This window comes from Tursiops truncatus, chromosome 1 (assembly GCF_011762595.2).
Source record: "Tursiops truncatus isolate mTurTru1 chromosome 1, mTurTru1.mat.Y, whole genome shotgun sequence".
Lineage (NCBI taxonomy): Eukaryota > Metazoa > Chordata > Mammalia > Artiodactyla > Delphinidae > Tursiops > Tursiops truncatus.
Window position 1 is genome coordinate 79,456,684 of NC_047034.1, and position 20,499 is coordinate 79,477,182.

Here is a 20,499-nt window from a genome sequence, read left to right on the forward strand (position 1 = left end):
ATGTATATGTATAGCTGAATTACTTTGTTGTACACCTGAAACTAACACAACATTGTTAATCAACTATACTCCAATATAAAATACAAAACAAATAAATTAAAAAACAAACCAAAAAACCCTTTCCAACATCCTATTGCCTACCCAATAAATTTTAAACTCCAGAGAATGCATATAAGATCCTCCATGATCTGGCTGCTGCCTACCTTTTCAGACTTATTTCTCACTCCCTTTCTTTCTCTTCCCTTCACCCTTTCACTGACAACCAATACATTATTTGTTATTGTTATTAACATACTAACATTTTTTGAGCACTTATTACATTCCATGTACAGTATCCATAATTTTACAGTGTTGTCTTCTATGATTTTCAAATTAACTCCACGAGGAAGGAATTATGTCCATTTTATGGATAAGGAAAGTGATACATGCAGATGATCATAGGTTTATAAGTGGTAGAGCCAGAATTTGAACCCAGATGGGTTCTTCTGAATTACTTACTGTTTCCCGAATCGTGAGACTCTTTTCCCCTCCAGGATTTTGCTTTACAAGGAAATCTTCCCCTCTTAACCCACTTAAGGTTCAGGACTCAGTTCACATACCACCTTCTATATGAAGCTTTGCCTTGCTCTTCTAGGTGGAATTGACTTTTTTTTTCTCCTTTTGCATTCTTTCCATCATAGTTTCCATAAGGCTTAATAGCATTTATTTTCTTGTTTTCCACCTCTTGCAGATTGTAAGGGCGGTACCAAAGTCATTTGTGGTTATTTGATGAGGACTTATTGATAAAACAAGAGCCCTGTACTTGGTTGAAACTCAATATTTGTTGAATTGGGTTTCTACAATCTTACCCTCTCCTGTTAGTTATTCACATCAGGAACCTCCACTATACTATACTCTTACAATTATAAATGTTTTATAAATGCTTACATCCCACATTCTTTTATCCCATTGCTTATCATAGTGCCTCAAATATAATAAATATTCAGTAAACACTGGTTAATTAAAGCATTTCATTCCCCCAACACATGGCAGTTATATCAGTCTACTTCCCAGACTTCATATTACCTTTAGCACAAAGAATGAATAGACTCAACATTACTTTTTACTAAGGACCTATCATAAAATTTTAGCCCCCGCTTATAGGTGTGAGGACGTTTGCAAAGCTGTCTTACTATCATCTACTATTGCCTATCCCTGCACCCAAATAGTTACAGAGTTCTTATGAATCTGCCATTTTAGCTAACCTTATACACTGCTAATTTCTTTAGGGAGAGATTTGGCCTGAAGATATCACTCTTTTGAGGTCAATTTAAGAAAAAGAAAATGTAAGCCAAATGTTAGGACTTCCAAGAAGTCATATCTATTGGTCTGGGATACAGTATCTCAAAGAAGAAAGCTGATTACTTGCGACAGTTTAAATGATAGAGAGCAAAGCATTAAGCCCACTGAGCTGGAAGAACATCCAAATTGTTTCATATAGATGTTTTATCTTTATGGAAGTCAAATGTATATAAGTCCAAACAGGAAACTTATACCACAAACATATTAAGGATAATTATTTGCATAGTAAGAGAAATAGCCACATGACCTAATTTCCAATAAGATTCTCCATGTTTTCTTAGTTAGGGAATCTATCAATGCACTTGAATATTTGCTTAAAGGCTTTTGTTATTGGATAGAGAACAAATAGAAGCTCAAAGCACTGTTTATCATAGTGTTTGTGGTAGCAGGAAGATGATAGCAGTCTGCGTCCCAGCCCTGAGGGAGTATTAACATGAGGTGGATGCAGACAATGTAGTACTTGGCAGAAACCAGAAGCCACAAGCTGAATATATGCATAGCAATAAGATTGTATCTTAAAATTATATTGTTGCGTGAAAGAAGTAAGATAGCTGGTATCTATAGCACAACAGCAGTAGTGTAAATTAAATGACATGCACACAAACAACCATTGCCATTTTCCAAAGATTTATATAAAGAAAAGTTTTAAAATCAAGCATATGAGGGGAGTTGACTAGAGTGAGAGCAAGATATGGGGCTACAGAATGTGAATGGAGAGAAAACAAGTTAATAAATAAAACAAGAGGTGTGTCTTGTGCAGACCAGTAATAATAATATGCCACTGCCTGCAGAGCATGGTTAACTCAACCCTGCAATTGGAGTCTTTGTAAAACTAAAATTAAATGTAAATTTAAAAAGAGAAGTAAATGCCAATTGATGATCTAGAATGATACATTCTTGAAACTGTGCTATGAGGGAAAATATGCTGTGCAAAATTTAATTTGCATACTATTTCAGACCAAGCCCAGATGTAACATGAGACACATTCCCTCACATATTAAAGTATTGTCTTCTTTTGTGCAGCAGAGAATATGCATTTATTAGTCACAGAAGAGATATCATTCTTCTTCCACTTTATTGTGCTGTTTAGATTGGTACTCTAGTGTTAATCTCAACCAATGCATAGAATTTCTCATTTAGAAGCTAATTGACTCAGTCAGCTCTATGGAAATTCTCTAGGTTGGGTCACACCGATGGAAAGGAGCCAGAGAGGTTCTTCCTGCCATTGCCAATCATAGAAAAGGAACTAAATAAACTCCTGGTACAAATACATATAAACTCTGTGTGTAGGTGTTTAAAAGTACTCTTTCTAAGACTTTAGAGGAGAAATACATTAACTTATGATAGTACCAGTGGTAACCATGTTTATGGTATAGCAGTAAAAACAATCATAATCCCAACGATAGATTAGGGAGTGGACTAACCTCAGGTCCCTAAAGTCTGACAAGAATACGGTAAATCCTCAGGTAGGTCTATGAGCGCAATGATGACAGGGGCTTATGTAAGACGGAGCTAAGGTTTCTTCTGGGCTTGCATCCAATAGCCAGGAAATGTAGAGAAACTTTACCCTTGGTAATTAACTCTTCATTCAATAATTATTTGAGTAGGAAAGGGTTAAAATCAATGTCAGTCTTTGCATACTGCCATTTTTCTATTTTCAGAACCTATCATCTTGGAAAAAAAAAAAAAGGCAACAACACACAACTCTAATGCCCTTAGCAGATGGATCTGTGTTATTGCAGAACAGGGACCTGGAAAGTCTCCATATACCAAGCTATAAATATTCCTTTGACATTTATTATCCTCACTTGAGTTCAGGTGCTTAAATTCTTGGACTGAAGTCATGTTTGTAGCAGAAAAAAGCTGATCTTTAAGCATACCTTGTTGCTGGCTAAATTATTAGCAACAGACAAAGATGGAGAGTAAGTACGCCAGAGCAATGGAGTCTCCCACTTAAGAGAGGTCATGGAACCTTTAAGTCAAATTAGTTGAAGTTCAGATTCACTTGTAGTACAAATTCCCAGACACCTCACCTCAGACAATTTGATGGATCACATCCCAGTAACTCCCCACCAACCCCCAACTTTCCAAATATGTATCTACTAGTGTGGTGTTCTGTGGTCTTGAATTTGAGTCTCAGCACTGCCAGCTGCACTGGGTTGTAAATTCAAATTCCAATGAATCTCAATTCACATTGCCTTAAGGGAAGTGTAGGATTATGTAAACCAGGAGATAATAACCACTATAAAATCCTTCTAATAAAATAAAATGAAGCTAAAGGTGTCCTTCTTCATTTAGGGTTTAACAGTCCTTCTTCATTTAGGGCTGTGGACTCTTCAAGTGTGGTTATTTTGTGGTTCAGGTGAGGATTTAGTAGTATTGTTCTTAATTAGGGACCACTTAATTCTCTTGGGGATGATTACTTGGTGCCTGGAATAAGTTTCATTCTGAGAGGAAAAGAATCCATGCATGACTTTTCCTGGGATATTACATAACAAAGTCTTGCAGATATATCCATCCCACAGCTATTCCTAACCCTAGCCCAGAGGACCCAGAACAGTGTGAAGCTGAAGAAGACGCATAGGCCTCCTCCTTTATCCTGTCCTTCCCCAGCATGAATGACCCCTTAGCGGCTGTCAAAACAAGCTGATTCAGTGTGATGCTGTACCAGTACATTTATAGTGTTTGGAACTGGGCAACACATTTTAAAGGGATATTGTCAGACTACAGTGTCTAGACAAGAATGAGGGGTCTAAAATTTATGAAATATAAATACAGTCAAAGAAGTTAGACTTCTCTTTTCCAAACTAAACATCAATTAAGTGTCATGGTGCTAAGTGCATAGGCTCAGAAGCCAGATTGTCTACTTTCAAGTCTTGATTCTTACACTTAGTAGCTGCGTGACCTTGGGCAAGTTATTTAACTCTTCTGTACTTCAGTTTCCTCATTTGTAAAAGGGGGAAAATAATAATGCCTACTTTATAATGTTGTTAAGAGAATCAAATGAGTTAATCATAATAAAGTGATTTGAACAGTATTTGAACATAGTAAGGCTTTGCCAGTGTTTGACAAGTAAAGGAAAGAATATATAAGCTGTTTTCAAATATTCAAGGAGCTATGATATAGAAGTATATATAGGATTTTATTCAAGTTGCTATAGGTCAAGTGTTCTTAATTTGGGTATCCATGGAAAAACTCCAAGGAGCCCTCCAAACTCATGAAAGTACACGTGAGTTTTGCATATACACATACTTTTCTGGGGGAAATGTCCATAACCATTCTTTATATTTCCAAACACCATGACTTTCAAAAAGATTAACCGTTGGAAAGAATATTAAAATAAGTGGATGAAAGTTTCAGGGAGTTCCACTTTGACTTGTAGGAAAGGAATTATTCTTAGGGTTTTGTTTTGTTTTTTTTTTTTTTGGCTCCTTTTGGGCTTCACTGCGGCACACAGGATCTTCGTTGTGGCATGCGAGATCTTCATTGTGGCGCACAGGCTCTTTGTTGTGGCACATGGGCTTCTCTCTACTTGTAGCGTGCAGGTTTTCTCTCTCTCGTTGTGGTGCGAGGGCTCCAGAGTGCGTGGGCTCTGTAGTTTGTGGCGTGTGGACTCAGTAGCTGTGGCACGTGGGCTTAGTTGCCCCGTGGCATGTGGGATCTTAGTTCCCCGACCAGGGATCGAACCCACATCCCCTGCATTGGGAGGCGGATTGTTTACCACTGGATCACCAGGGAAGTCCCTATTCTTAGGCTTTAATTATCAAAACCCAGTGGGTCATCTTGGAAACATCAGAAGCTGTATCCCAAGAACTGTTTCAACTGATGCTAGATGAACAAATCTTAGGGGTGGAGGGTAAGCTAAAGAGGTATAGACCAGGGATGCTGAGCTCTATCTCACCCCTAAGGTCTCTTATAATCAGACTCCCCTTCTACTATGACCTTGACTACATGCTGAGGGTAAAATGGGAGGAACCTTGGTTCATGAATGACCATTTCATCCCCACCAGCCACATTTTTTGTGTGTTTTGTGTTTTGACTTTTAAAGACGTCAGAGTTGGTCATAGCAGCACAACCTAGCATACTCTAACTAATGTACAAGGGTTGATAAAGTAGAAAGCTGAAGAATCCTGGTTCCTTGGCAGCAATCTGGAACTCCTATGACTATCTCTAGACGTCTCGTTGAAAATAAACTCCTATTTGTAATAGTTTTTCTATTATTTACAACTGAATAAAATATCTTAGTGTTACTACTGTCAATGTTCATGAAACAGTAAGCAAGGAGGTTCAAAGAAGGTATATAGTAATATTATTTCTGAGTTTTAATTGAGAAAGTGTAACATTTTAAGTTATTTAAAAGTAAATTCTATCAAAGAAAATAGACCTGAAGCTACAAAAATAGTTGGTAAAAAAGGAGAGTATATATAATGTAGGATAAGAAATGAGAATATGAGTTTGATACAGAAATGAACTGGGGTAAAGAACTAATCAAAGGAAAAAGAAGCAGGATAAAAATCACCACATTATGTTTCAAAAGTTGGATCCAGTTCTAAGGTGAACATGTTCTCATGAAAATAGAGAGAAGCTGCATATAGAGAGATCCTCCTCTCTTGAATATTTCAAATCCTCTCATATAAAGCAGGTCAGTTCCAGGGTAGCAAGGGACTATTGAAAGATTTGATGTCTGGGGCAGATATACTGAGGCTTTCAGTTTTTCTTGTACACAAAGTTGGGGAGTTTTTTCAGAGAACTTCAGAAACCATTGGTAAAGGTCCTTGTAAGACTTTAAGCATCAAAACAGCCAAAGGCCACCTATGAATAAAGCTAAATGTGATTTTTGAGGCAACGAAACTCTGAGTTCTGGAATACAAATTGTGAGGCTTTGTCCCTGAAGGGAAGAAGTGCATATAAAATTCACTGAAGCATGGAAATATTCAGAAGTTTAGTTAAGAGATCAAAGAGAGTAAAAAGCAGAGAAGAGGCCCTAATTTGTGCTATATCTTATTTTTCTTAAATTTGTTAAATTGCTTCTCATTTCTTATAAATTTATTCAATATTATAGAATCGAAGTAGATAAAACATTCACTTATGTTACAATGTTTATTACATAACTTTGGTTTACTTTATTTATTTTATTGGAGTATAGTTGCTTTACAATCTTGTGTTAGTTTCTGCTGTTCAGCAAAGTATAAGCCACGTGTATATACATATATCCCCTCTTCCTTGGATTTCCTTCCCATTTAGGTCACCACAGAGCATTGAGTAAAGTTCCGTGTGCTATACAGACTGTTCTCATTAGTTATCTATTTTATACATAGTAGTGTATGTATTTCAGTCCCAATCTCCCAGTCTATCCCACCCCTCCCTTCCCCATTTGGTATCTATATGTGTGTTCTCTACATCTGTGTCTCTATTTCTACTTTGCAGATAAGTTCATCTATACCATTTTTCTAGATTCTACATATATGCGTTAATATACGATATTTGTTTTTCTCTTTCTGACTTATTTCACTCTGTATGACAGTCTCTAGGTCCATCCAAATCTCTACAAATGACCCAATTTGATTCCTTTATATGGCTGAGTAATATTCCATTATACATATATACCACATCTTCTTTATCCATTCCTCTGTTGATGGACATTTAGGTTGCTTCCATGTCCTGGATATTGTAAATAGTGTTGCAATGAACATTAGGGTGCATGTATCTTTTTGAATTATGATCTTCTCCAGGTATACACCCAGGAGTGGGATTGTTGGTTTGCTTTAAAACTTCATTGCATGTATGAAGAGAGAGGCTGACCTCTTTACACCATAAACAGCCCTATCTATTGAGAGAGATGGTTGCTTCATCAACTGGAAGAACCAGATTTTATGGACAATCCAAGTATACGATAAAGAAAGGTAACTGTTTTTTACATGTTGTTAGTGGTGAATCATCCCCAAAATGCTATTTGTCACTTACTTTTGTTATCTTGATCTTTGAAAGAGGTGCTATGGTTATTTTTAATGTTCTATATCTAAATTTATTTTCAAATAACTATGTGATGATCCCATGTGCTTTACATTATCTTCTGGACAACTTTCCTAGTGTCGGCTCAGAGGTGTACTCATTGATTCATGCTTTCCTTCAATGGTTATTTAAAAAACATGACCTATAGGCCAGGCATTGCTGTAGGGACCAGGGCTAAAGAAGGATAAGACAACTTTTCTGTCTTCAAGGGGCTTAGAGTTGAGGAAAGTGGGGGAGAGGGAGTGATGCTAACCATTCCTAATAAGGTGTATGAGCTGATATATGATAGACAGGATAGCCCAAAAGCTTGGTAATATGGTGAATTTGGGAAAAGGATTGAGAGACAGACATGAATTTTGATGATTCTGATTTCTGTCTTAGAAATCATTGGTTAGATGGTTTTTACAGTCCACAGATGAGGAGAATGCAGAGCTAGGTGCTGAGTCAGGCCTGAAAGCAGCTGCCCAAGGCATCAATCTATAAAAGATACTAAAATACCATTGTCATAAATTATAGCTATAGGGCCAGTTAATGACTCAAGTTTCTACATGCAACTACTTAAATCGGTGTTTTCCAGGTAAATTGTTCCCAATCTTGGTAAACTGTAGAGCATGTGGAAGAGGAATAAATGCAGCCCTTCACTGATGCCACCCTCTTTCCTCTGAGGAATGAGGAGGCATGCATTCAAGTTGCAAGGTGTAGCTGCATGTCTTGTCTCCAAACTTGAGGGCAGCCATGTGAGTCACCTGAGCCCAGTACCTACTGTCAACTACAATTCTCAACTAAAGAATGGCAAGGTGCTATTTACCTAGAATATGTGTTTTGTTATATTTATTTATTTTATTAGTTAAATTTAAACATCTTAATATGCTTCTCAAGGAGTTGACTGGTTGACAAGAACTAAAAAAAATGTAAGGAAAACTTATTAAGATTTTTTTTCTTTAATTTCAGAACATGTACTCTGCTTTGATGAGTGAAAGTGAATTAGTGAATCTATTTGTTTCTCCTATTTTATTAGACATTTTCTTGAATTTAAAGTGAAAGATAAAATAGAGCAACATTCAACCTCTGGTATATCAGAAAATTACTTTCAAGATTTTGTTACTGAAAGGTGATTGATTGGAAGTGGGATTTTTTGTTTGTTTTTGACTTGTTTTGTTTTTGTAGAACTGACTCTACAGCACACACAGCAAAATAATATTTGACTAATTGCTGACATTACTATAATCTTGCTAGGTGGCCTGTTGCACTAAATTTCACAATATGAAACGAAATTATATTGTAGGGAATATTTACAAAAATGAACATTGAGTTTATTTGTCCTTAAGATTCTAATTATACCTGATTCTCTGTTTCAAATACTATAGGAAAAGTGCTAAGGAATTTTATTTGTAAATCTGGCTTGTGGTTTTAGAAGCATTTAGAATAGCTCATTAAGATGAACTTACCTACAATGTTGTACAGGTTCTAGATGGATAAAACATTCATTGACATGTTAACAAAATTTATTTCCATAGTAATTTTTGTTTACTTTAAAACTCTATCACATATGTGAACAGAGACTCTGACAGATTGCCGAGGGTTAACTAGTGGGAGAGTGTATGAGAAAGTAGATAGAAATGTAGGCTGTTGGGAGGAACTTGCTAAGAAGAGAAGCAAGGTAGCAACTAGAAGGGAATATTGGATTAAGGGTAGCTTTCATTTTCTTTTTTCTTATTTATTTTCTTCTTAAATGAGAGGAACTTGAGCCTGTGTATGGTATATGAGGAAGGAGATAGCAAAAAGGAAGAGAATGCAACTGTTGGTGCAAAGTCCTGAAAGAGACAGGAAGGGATCAGACAAAGAGCACAGGAAGATAGGTTATTCTGGACAGAGAAAGAACCTATCCTTTGTTGTTGTTGTTTTTACATCTCTATTGCAGTATAAATGTTTTACAATGTTGTGTTAGTTTCTGCTGTACAACAAAGTGAATCAGCTATATGTATACATATATCCTCATATTCCCTCATTCTTGGGCCTTCCTCCCACCATCCCTATCTCATCCCTCTAGGTTGTCACAAAGCACCAAGCTGATCTCCCTTTGCTAAATAGCAGCTTCCCACTAGCCAATCATTTTATATTTGTTAGTGTATATATGTCAATGCTACTCTCTCACTTCATCCCAAATTCCCCTACCCCATCGTGCTGTCAAGTCCGTTCTCTACGTCTGCGTCTTTATTCCTGCCCTGCCACTAGGTTCATTAGTACCGCTTTTTAAAATTCCATATATATGCGTTAGCATACGGTATTTGTTTTTCTCTTTCTGACTTACTTCGCTCTGTATGACAGATTCTAGGTCCATCCACCTCACTACATATAACTCAAATTCGTTCCTTTTATGGCTGAGTAATATTCCATTGTACATATGTGCCACATCTTCTTTATCCATTCATGTGTTGATGAACACTTAGGTTGCTTACATGTCCTGGCTATTGTAAATAGTGCTGCAATGAACATTGTGGTACAGGACTCTTTTTGAATTATGGTTTTCTTAGGGTATATGCCCTGTAGTGGGATTGCTGGGTCATAAGGTAATTCTATTTTTAGTTTCTTAAGGAATCTCCCTACTGTTCTCCATAGTGGCTGTATCAATTTACATTCCCACCAACAGTGCAAGAGGGTTCCCTTTTCTCCACACCCTCTCCAGCATTTATTGTTGGTAGATTTTTTGATGATGGCCATTCTGACCAGTGTGAGGTGATACCTCATTGTGGTTCTGATTTGCATTTATCTACTGATTAGTGATGTTGAGCATCTTTTCATGTGTTTGTTGGCCATCTGTATGTCTTCTCTGTAGAAATGTCTGTTTAGGTCTTCCGTGCATTTTGGATTGGGTTGTTTGTTTTTGTGATATTGAGCTGCATGAGCTGCTTGTATATTTTGGAGATTAGTCCTTTGTCAGTTGCTTCCTTTGCAAATATTGTCTCTCATTCTGAGAGTTGTCTTTTTGTCTTGTTTATGGTTTCCTTTGCTGTGCAAAAGCTTTTAAGTTTCATTAGGTCCCATTTGTTTATTTTTGTTTTTATTTCCCTTAATCTAGGAGGTGGGTCAAAAGGATCTTGCTGTGATTTATGTCATAGAGTGTTCTGCCTATGTTTTCTTTTAAGAGATTTATAGTGTCTGGCCTTACATTTAGGTCTTTAATCCATTTTGAGTTTATTTTTGTGTATGGTGTTAGGGTTCTGATTTGATTCTTTTCCATGTAGCTGTCCATTTTTCCCAGCACCACTTATTAAAGAGGCTGTCTTTTCTAAATTGTATATTCTAGCCTTCTTTGTCAAAGATAAGGTGACTGTATTTGTGTGGGTTTACCTCTGGGCTTTCTATCCTGTTCCACTGATGTGTATTTCTGCTTTTTGTCATACTGTCTTGATTACTGTAGCTTTGTAGTATAGTCTGAAGTCAGGGAACCTGATTCCTCCAGCTCCATTTTTCTTTCTTAAGATTGCTTTGGCTATTCGGTGTCTTTTGCATTTCCACACAAATTGTAAAATTTCTTGTTCTAGTTCTGTGAAAAATGCCATTAGCAATTTGATAGGGATTGCACTGAACCTGTATATTGCTTTGGGTAGTTTAGTCAATTTCACAATATTGATTCTTCCAATCCAGGAGCATGGTATGTATATCTCTCCATCTGTTTATGTTATTTTTGACTTCTTTCATCAGTGTTTTATACGTTTCCAAGTACAGGATTTTATCTCTTTAGATAGGTTTATTCCTAGGTATTTTATTCTTTTTGTTGCAATGGTAAATGGGAGTGTTTCCTTAATTTGTCTTTTGATTTTTTGTTGTTCACATATAGGAATGCAAGAGATTTCTGTGCATTAATTTTGTAACCTGCAACGTTACCAAATTCATTAATTAGTTCTAGTAGTTTTCTGGTGGTATATTTAGGATTTTCTGCACATAGTATCATGTCATTGACAAACAGTGACAGTTTAATTTCTTCTTTTTCCAATTTCTTTTTCTTCTCTGATTGCTGTGGCTAGGACTTCCGATACTATGTTGAATAACAGTGCTGAGAGTGGGCATCCTTGTCTTGTTCCTGATCTTAGAGGAAATGCTTTCAGTGTTTCACCGCTGAGAATGATGTTTGCTGTGGGTTTTTCATATATGGCCTTTATTATGTTGAGGTAAGTTCCCTCTATGCCTACTTTCTGGAGGGTTTTTATCATAAATGGTTGTTGAATTTTGTCAAAAGCTTTCTCTGCATCTATTGAGATAATCATATGGTTTTTCTCCTTCAATTTGTTAATATGGTGTACACATTGATTATTTTGCATATATTGAAGAATCCTTGCATCCCTGGGATAAATCCCACTTGATCATGGTGTATGATCCTTTTAATGTGTTGCTGGATTCTGTTTGCTAGTATTTTGTTGGGGATTTTTGCATCTATGTTCATCAGTGATATTGGTCTGCAGTTTTCTTTTTTTGTGATATCTTTGTCTGGTTTTTGTATCAGGGTGATGGTGGCTTTGTAGAACGAGTTTGGGAGTGTTCCTACCTCTGCAGTTTTTTGGAAGAGTTTGAGAAGAATTGGTGTTAACTCTTCTCTAAATATTTGATAGAATTTGCCTGTGAAGCCATCCGGTCCTGGACTTTTGCTTGTTGGAAGATTTTAAAATACATTTTCAGTTTCATTACCTTTGATTGGTCTGTTTATATTTTATAATTCTTCCTGGTTCAGTCTTGGAAGGTTATACCTTTCTAAGAATTTGTCCATTTCTTCCAGGTTGTCCAATTTATTGGCATATAGTTGCTTGTAGTAGTCTCTTATGATCTTTTGTATTTCTGCGGTGTCAATTTTAATCTCTCCTTTTTCATATCTAATTTTATTGATTTGAGTCCTCTCCCTTTTTTCTTGATGAATCTGGCTAATGGTTTATCAGTTTTCTTTATCTTCTCAAGGAACCAGCTTTTAATTTTATTGATCTTTGCTATTGTTTTCTTTGTTTCTATTTCATTTATTTCTAATCTGATCTTTATGATTTCTTTCCTTCTACTAACTTCGGGTTTTCTTTGTTCTTTTTTTATAGTTGCTTTCGGTGTAAGGTTAGATTGTTTATTTGAGATTTTCTTCTTTCTTGAGGCGAGCTTGAATTGCTATGAACTTCCCTCTTAGAACTGCTTTTGCTGCATCCCACAGGTTTTGTATCATCATGATTTCATTGTCATTTGTTTCTGGGTATTTTTTGATTTTGTCTTTGAGTTCTTCAGTGATCTCTTGCTTATATAGCAGTGCACTGTTTAGCCTCCATGTATTTGTGTTTTTTCCTGTTTTTTTCCTGTAATTGATTTCTAATCTCATAGCATTGTGGTTGGAAAAGATGATTGATATGAGTTCAATTTTCCTAAATTTTCCAAGGCTTGATTTGTGACACAAAATGTGATCTATTCTGGAGAATGTTCCCTGTGCATTTGAGATGAAAGTGTATTCTTCTGCTTTCGGGTAGAATGTCCTAAAAATATCAATTAAGTCTATCTGGTCTACTGTATCATTTAAAGCTTGTTTTTCCTTATTTATTTTATGTCTGGATGATCTGTCTATTGGTGTAAGTGGGGTGTTAAAGTCCCCCACTATTATTGTGTTACTGTTGATTTCTCCTTTTATGGATGTTAGCATTTGCCTTATGTATTGATGTGCTCCTATGTTGGGTACATAAATATTTGTAATTGTTATGTTTTCTTTTTGGATTGATCCCTTGATCATTATGTAGTGTCCTTCCTTATCTCTTGTAACTGTCTTTATTTTAAAGTCTATTTTATCTGATATGAGTATTGCTACTCCAGCTTTCTTGTGGTTACCATTTGCATGGAATATCTTTTTCCAAATCCTCACTTTTAGTCTGTATGTGTCCCTAGGTCTGAAGTGGTCTTGTAGACAGCATATATAAGGGTCTGGTTTTTATATCCATTCAGCCGGTCAGTGTCTTTTTGTTGGAGCATTTAATCCATTTATATCCAAGGTGATTATTGATATGTATGTTCCTATTACCATTTTCTTAATTGATTCAGGCTTGTTTTTATTGGTCTTTTTCTTCTCCTGTGTTTCCTGCTTAGAGAAATTCCTTTAGCATTTGTTGTAAAGCTGGTTTGGTGGTGCTGAATTCTCATAGCTTTTGTTTATCTGTAAAGGTTTTGATTTCTCCATCAAATCTGAATGAGGTCCTTGCTGGGTAGAGTAATCTTGGTTGTAAGTTTTTCCCTTTCATCACTTTAAATATGTCCTGTCACTCCCTTCTGGCTTGCAGAGTTTCTGCTGAAAGATCACCTCTTAACCTTATGGGGCTTCCCTTGTGTGTTATTTATTGCATTTCCCTTGTTACTTTTAATATTTTTTCATTGTATTTAATTTTTGATACTTTAATTAGTATGTGTCTTGGCGTGTTTCTCTTTGGGATTATCCTGTATGGGACTTTCTGTGTTTCCTTGACTTGATTGACTATTTCCTTTCCCATGTTAGGGAAGTTTTTGACTCTAATCTCTTCAAATATTTTCTCAGACTCTTTCTTTTTCTCTTCTTCTTCTGGGACCCCTATAATTTGAATGTTGGTGTGTTTAATGTTGATCTGGAGGTCTCTGAGACTGTCCTCAATTATTTTCATTCTTTTTTCTTTATTCTTCTCCCTGGCAGTTATTTCCACCATTTTATCTTCCAGCTCACTTATCCGTTTTTCTGCCTTAGTTATTCTGCTATTGATTCCTGCTAGAGTATTTTTGATTTCAGTTATTGTGTTGTTCATCATTGTTTGTTTGCTCTTTAGTTCATCTAGATACTTTTTAAATGTTTCTTGTATTTTCTCGATTCTGTTTCCAAGATTTTGGATCATCCTTACTATTAATACTCTGAAATCTTTTTCAGGTGGGTTGCCTATTTTGTCTTCACTTTTTTGGTCTTGTAGGTTTTTACCTTGCTCTTTCACTCTTTATTAATTGGAGGCCTCACTCCAATTAATATTCCCTGGGGTCTGAGGTTCTCAGTTAGTTCAGCGGTTTGGACTTGGAGCTCCCACCACAGGAGCTCGGGCCTGACCTCCACCCTTGGAGCCAAGATCCTGCAAGCAGCTTGGCACAGCCAAAAAAAGAAAAAAGAAAACAGAAAAAAAGGAGCAGCACAATAACAAAGAATAAAAAACATAATAAAATTCGAAAGATAAAAAATATATTAGAAAAAATAAAACTATAATAGAAACAACTGAAACAAGGTAAAACAAAACCACAGCAGAAAAAAGAAAAAAAAAAGGGGAAGAAGCCAAAAGGAGCAGAACAATAACAAAATATAAAGAATAAAATAAAATTTGAAAAATAGGAGGACCTTCAAGATGGTGGAGAAGTAAGACGTGGAGATCACCTTCCTCCCCACAAATACATCAGAAATACATCTACATGTGGAACAACTCCTACAGAACACCTACTGAATGCTGGCAGAAGACCTCAGATTTCCCAAAAGGCAAAAAACTCCCCACGTCCCTGAGTAGGGCAAAAGTACAAAGAAAAAACAGAGACAAAAGAATAGGGACAGGACCTAAACATCTGGCAGGGAGCTGTGAAGGAGGAAAAGTTTCCACACACTAGGGAGCCCCTTCACTGGTGGAGATGTGGGGGTGGTGGGGGCGAAGCTTTGTAGCTATGGAGGAGAGCACAGCAATAGGGGTGTAGAGGGCAAAGCGGTGAGATAACCACACAGAGGATAGGTGCCAACCAGCACTCACCAGCCTGAAAGGCTTGTCTTCTTACCCACCAGAGGGTGGGGGCAGTTGTTGAGGCTCCGGCTTCACAGGTCAGATCCCAAGGTGCTGGGAGGTAACGCTTCAGCTTCTGAGATCAGATCCCAGGGAAAGAGCTGGGGTTGGCTGCGTGAACACAGGCTGAAGGGGGATAATGCACCACAGCTAGCCAGGAGGGAGTCAGGCAAAAGTCTGGAACAGCCGAAGAGGCAAGAGACCATTGTTTCAGGGTGCACGAGGAGAGGGGATTCATAGCACCACCTAAACGAGCTCCAGAGACGGGCGCAAGCTGCGGTTATCAGTGCGGACACCAGAGACAGGCCTGAAACGCTAAGGCTGTTGCTGCAGCCACCAAGAAGCCTGTGTGCGAGCACAAGTCACTATCCACATCTCCCATCCTGGGAGCCTGTGCAGCCCGCCACTGCCAGGGTCCTGTGATATAGGGACAACTTCCTTGGGAGAACACATGGTGTGCCTCAGGCTGTTGCAACGTCATGCTGGCCTCTGCTTCTGCAGACTCGCTGCACAATCCGTACCACCCCTCCACCTGGCCTGAATGAGCCAGAGCCCCCTAATCAGCTGCTACTTTAACCCTGTCCTGTCTGAGCGAAGAACAGATGCCCTCAGGCGACCTACACGCAGAGGCAGGAACAATCCAAAGCTGAGCCCCTGGGAGCTGTGCGAACAAAGAGAAAGGGAAATCTCTCCCAGCCGACTCAGGAGCAGTGGATTAAATCTCCACAATCAACTGATGTACCCTGCATCTCTGGAATACCAGAGCAGACAGTGAGCCATCCCAAAATTGAGGCGGTGGACTTTGGGAGCAACTGTAGACTTGGGGTTTGCTTCGTGGATCTAATTTGTTTCTGGTTTTATGTTTATCTTAGTTTAGTATTCAGAGCTTATTATCATTGGTAGATTTGTTTATTGATTTAGTTGCTCCCTTCCTTTTTTTTTTTTTACTATATAGATATATATACATATTTCCTTATTCTCTTTTTGTGAGTGTGTATGTGTATGATTCTTTGTGTGACTTTGTCTGTATAGATTTGCTTTTGCCATCCTAGGGTTCTGTCTGTCTGGTTTTTGTTTGTTTTATTACTTTTTAATTTTTTAAATTATCAATATTTTTACTTTTTTATTTTAAAAACTTTATTTTATTTATTTATTTTATTTTTCTCACCCTTTCTTTCTTTCCTTCTTTCTTCTTCTTTCTTTCTCCTTCCTTCCTTCCTTCTTTCCTTCTTTCCTTCTTTCTTTCTTTCTTTCATTTTCCCTTTAATTCTGAGCCATGTGTCTGACAGGGTCTTGGTGTGCCAGCTGCGTGTTAGGCCGGTGCCTCTGAGGTGGGAGAGCAGCGTTCAGGACATTAGTCCACTAGAGACCTCCCAGCTCCACGTAATATCAAACAGTGAAAGCTCTCCCAGACATCTCCATCTCAACACTAAGACCAGCTCCACGCACCAACCAGCAAGCTACAGTGCTGGACACCCTATGCCAAACAACTAGCAAGACAGGAACACAACCCCACCCATTAGCAGAGAGACTTGTAAAATCATAATAAGTTTACAGACATGCCAAAACACATCACTGGACATGGTCCTGCCCACAAGAAAGACAAGATTCAGCCTCATCTACCAGGACACAGGCACCAGTCCCCTCCACTAGGAACCCTACACAACCCACTGAACCAACCTTAGACACTGGGGGCAGACACCAAAAACAACGGGAACTATGAACCTGCAGCCTGCAAAAAGGAGACCTCAAACACAGTAAGTTAAGGAAAATGAGAAGACAGAGAAACACACAGCAGATGAAGGAGCAAGGTAAAAACCCACCAGAATGAACAAATGAAGAGGAAATAGGCAGTATACCTGAAAAAGAATTCAGAGTAATGATAGTAAAGATGATCCAAAATCTTGGAAATAGAATGGAGAAAATACAAGAAATGTTTAACAAGGACCTAGAAGAACTAAAGAGCAAACAAACAATGATGAATAACAGAATAAATGAATTTAAAAATTCCCTAGAAGGAATCAATAGCAGAAAAACTGAGGCAGAAGAACGGATAAGTGACCTGGAAAATAAAATAGTGGAAATAACTACTGCAGAGCAGAATAAAGAAAAAAGATTGAACAGAATTGAGGACAGTCTCAGAGACCCCTAGGACAACATTAAAAGCATGAACATTTGAATTATAGTGGTCCCAGAAGAAAAAGAGAAAAAGAAAGGGACTGAGAAAATATTTGAAGAGATTATAGTTGAAGACTTCCCTAATATGGGAAAGGAAATAGTCAATCATGTCCAGGAAGCACAGAGAGTCCCATACAGGATAAATCCAAGGAGAAACACACCAAGACTCATATGTTAATCAAACTATCAAAAATGAAATACAAAGAAAAAATATTAAAACCATCTAGGGAAAAGCAAGAAATAACATACAAGGGAATCCCCATAAGGTTAACAGCTGATCTTTCAGCAGAAACTCTGTAAGCCAGAAGGGAGCGGCAGGACATATTTAAAGTGATGAAAGGGAAAAACCTACAACCAAGATTACCCAGCAAACATCTCATTCAGATTCAATGGAGGAATTAAATCCTTTACAGAAAAACAAAAGCTAAGAGAATTCAGCACCACCAAACCAGCTTTACAAGAAATGCTAAAGGAATTTCTCTAGGCAGGAAACACAAGAAAAGGAAAAGACCTACAAAAACAAACCCAAAACAGTTGAGAAAATGGTAATATGAACTGACATATGGATAACTACCTTAAATGTAAATGGATTAAATGCTCCAACCAAAAGACGTAGTGGTTGAGTGTATACAAAAACAAGACCTGTATATATGCTGTCAACAGGAGACCCACTTCAGATCTAGGGACACATACAGACTGAAAGTGAGGAGATGGAAAAAGATCATCCATGCAAATTGAAATCAAAAGAAAGCTGGAGTAGCAATTCTCATATCAGACAAAATAGACTTTAAAATAAAGACTATTATAGAGACAAAGAAGGAAACTGCATAATGATCAAGGGGCCAATCCAAGAAGAAGATATAACAATTGTAAATATTGATGCACCCAACATAGGAGCACCTCAATACATAAGGCAAATACTAACAGCCATAAAAGGGGAAATCGACAGTGACTCATAGTAGGGGACTTTAACACCCCACTTTCACCAATGGACAGATCATCCAAAATGAAAATAAATAAGGAAACACAAGCTCTAAATGACACATTAAAAAAGATGGACTTAATTGACATTTATAGGACATTACATCCCCAAACAACAGAATACACTTTCTTCTCAAGTGCTCATGGAACGTTTTCCAGGATAGATCATACCTTGGCTCACAAATCAAGCCTTGGCAAATTTAAGAAAATTGAAATTGTATCAAGTATCTTTTCTGACCACAATGCTATGAGACTAGATATCAATTACAGGAAAAAAATCTGTAAAACTACTAGCACATGGAGGCTAAACAATACCCTACTGAATAACCAAGAGCTCACTGAAGAAATCAAAGAGGAAATCAAAAAATACCTAGAAGCAAATAACAATGAAAACACGATGACCCAGAATTTATGGGATGCAGCAAAAGAAGTTCTAAGAGGTAAGTTTATAGCAATACAAACCTAACTCAAGAAACAAGAAACATCTCAAATAAACAACCTAACAATACACCAAAAGCAAAAGCAATTAGAGAAAGAACAACAACAAAAAACCCAAGTAGGCAGAAGGAAAGAAATCAAGAAGATCAGATCAGAAAAAAATGAAAAAGAAATGAAGGAAACAATAGCAAAGATCAATGAAACCAAATACTGGTTCTTTGAGAAGATAAACAAATTGATAAACCATTAGCCAGACTCATCAAGAAAAACACGAAGACTCAAATCAATAGAATTAGAAATGCAACAGGAGAAGTAACAACTGACACTGCAGAAGTACAAAGGATCATGGGAGATTACTACAAGCCACTATATGCCAATACAATGGACAACCTGGAAAAAATGGACAAATTATTAGAAAAGCACAACCTTCCCGTGACTGAACCAGGAAGAAATAGAAAATATAAACAGACTAGTCACAAGCACTGAAATTGAGACTGAGACTAAAAATCTTCCAACAAACAAAAGCCCAGGACCAGATGGCTTCACAGGAGAATACTATCAAACATTTAGAGAAGAGCTAACAGCTATCCTTCTCAAACTCTTCCAAAATATAGCAGAGGGAGGAACACTCCGATACTGATTCTACAAGGCCACCATCACCCTGGTACCAAAACCAGACAAAGATGTCACAAAGAAAGAAAACTACAGGCCAATATCACTGATGAACATAGATGCAAAAATCCACAACGAATTACTTGCAAACAGAATCCAGCAGCACATTAAAAGGATCATAAACCATGATCAAGTGGGGTTTATCCCAGGAATGTAAGGATTCTTCAGTATACACAAATCAATCAATGTGATAAACCATATTAACAAATTGAAGGAGAAAAACCATATGATCATCTCAATAGATGCAGAAAAAGCTTTCGACAAAATTTAAAAACCATTTATGATAAAAACCCTCCAGAAAGTAGGCATAGAAGGAACATACCTCATCATAATAAAGGCCATATATGACAAACCCACAGCCAACATCATTCTCAATCGTGAAAAACTGAAACCATTTCCTGTAAAATCAGGAACAAGAGAAGGTTGTATACTCTCAGCACTATTATTCAACATAGTTGTGGAAGTTTTTGCCACAGCAATCAGAGAAGAAAAAGAAATGAAGGGAATCCAAATCAGAAAAGAAGAAGTAAAGCTGTCACTTTTTGCAGATGACATGATACTATATATAGAAATTCTAAAGATGCTACCAGAAATCTAGTAGAGCTAATCAATGAATTTGGCAAAGTAGCAGGATACAAAATTAGTGCACAGAAATCTCTTGCATTCCTATACACTTATGATGAAAAATGTGAAAGAGAAATTAAGGAAACACTCCCATTTACCACTGCAACAAAAAGAATAAAATACCTAGGAGTAAACCTACCTAGGGACACAAAAGACCTGTGTGCAGAAAACTATAAGACAATGATGGAAGACATTATAGATGATATAAACAGATGAAGAGATATGCCATGTTCTTGGACTGGAAGAATCAACATTGTGAAAATGACAATACTACCCAAAGCAATCTACAGATTCAATGCAATCCCTATCAAACTAGCAATGGCATTTTTCACTGAAGTAGAACAAAAATTTCACAATTTGTATGGAAACACAAAAGGCCCTGAATAGCCAAAGCAATCATGAGAAAGAAGTATGGAGCTGGAGGAATCAGGGTCCTGGACTCCAGTCTGTATTACAAAGGTACAGTAAT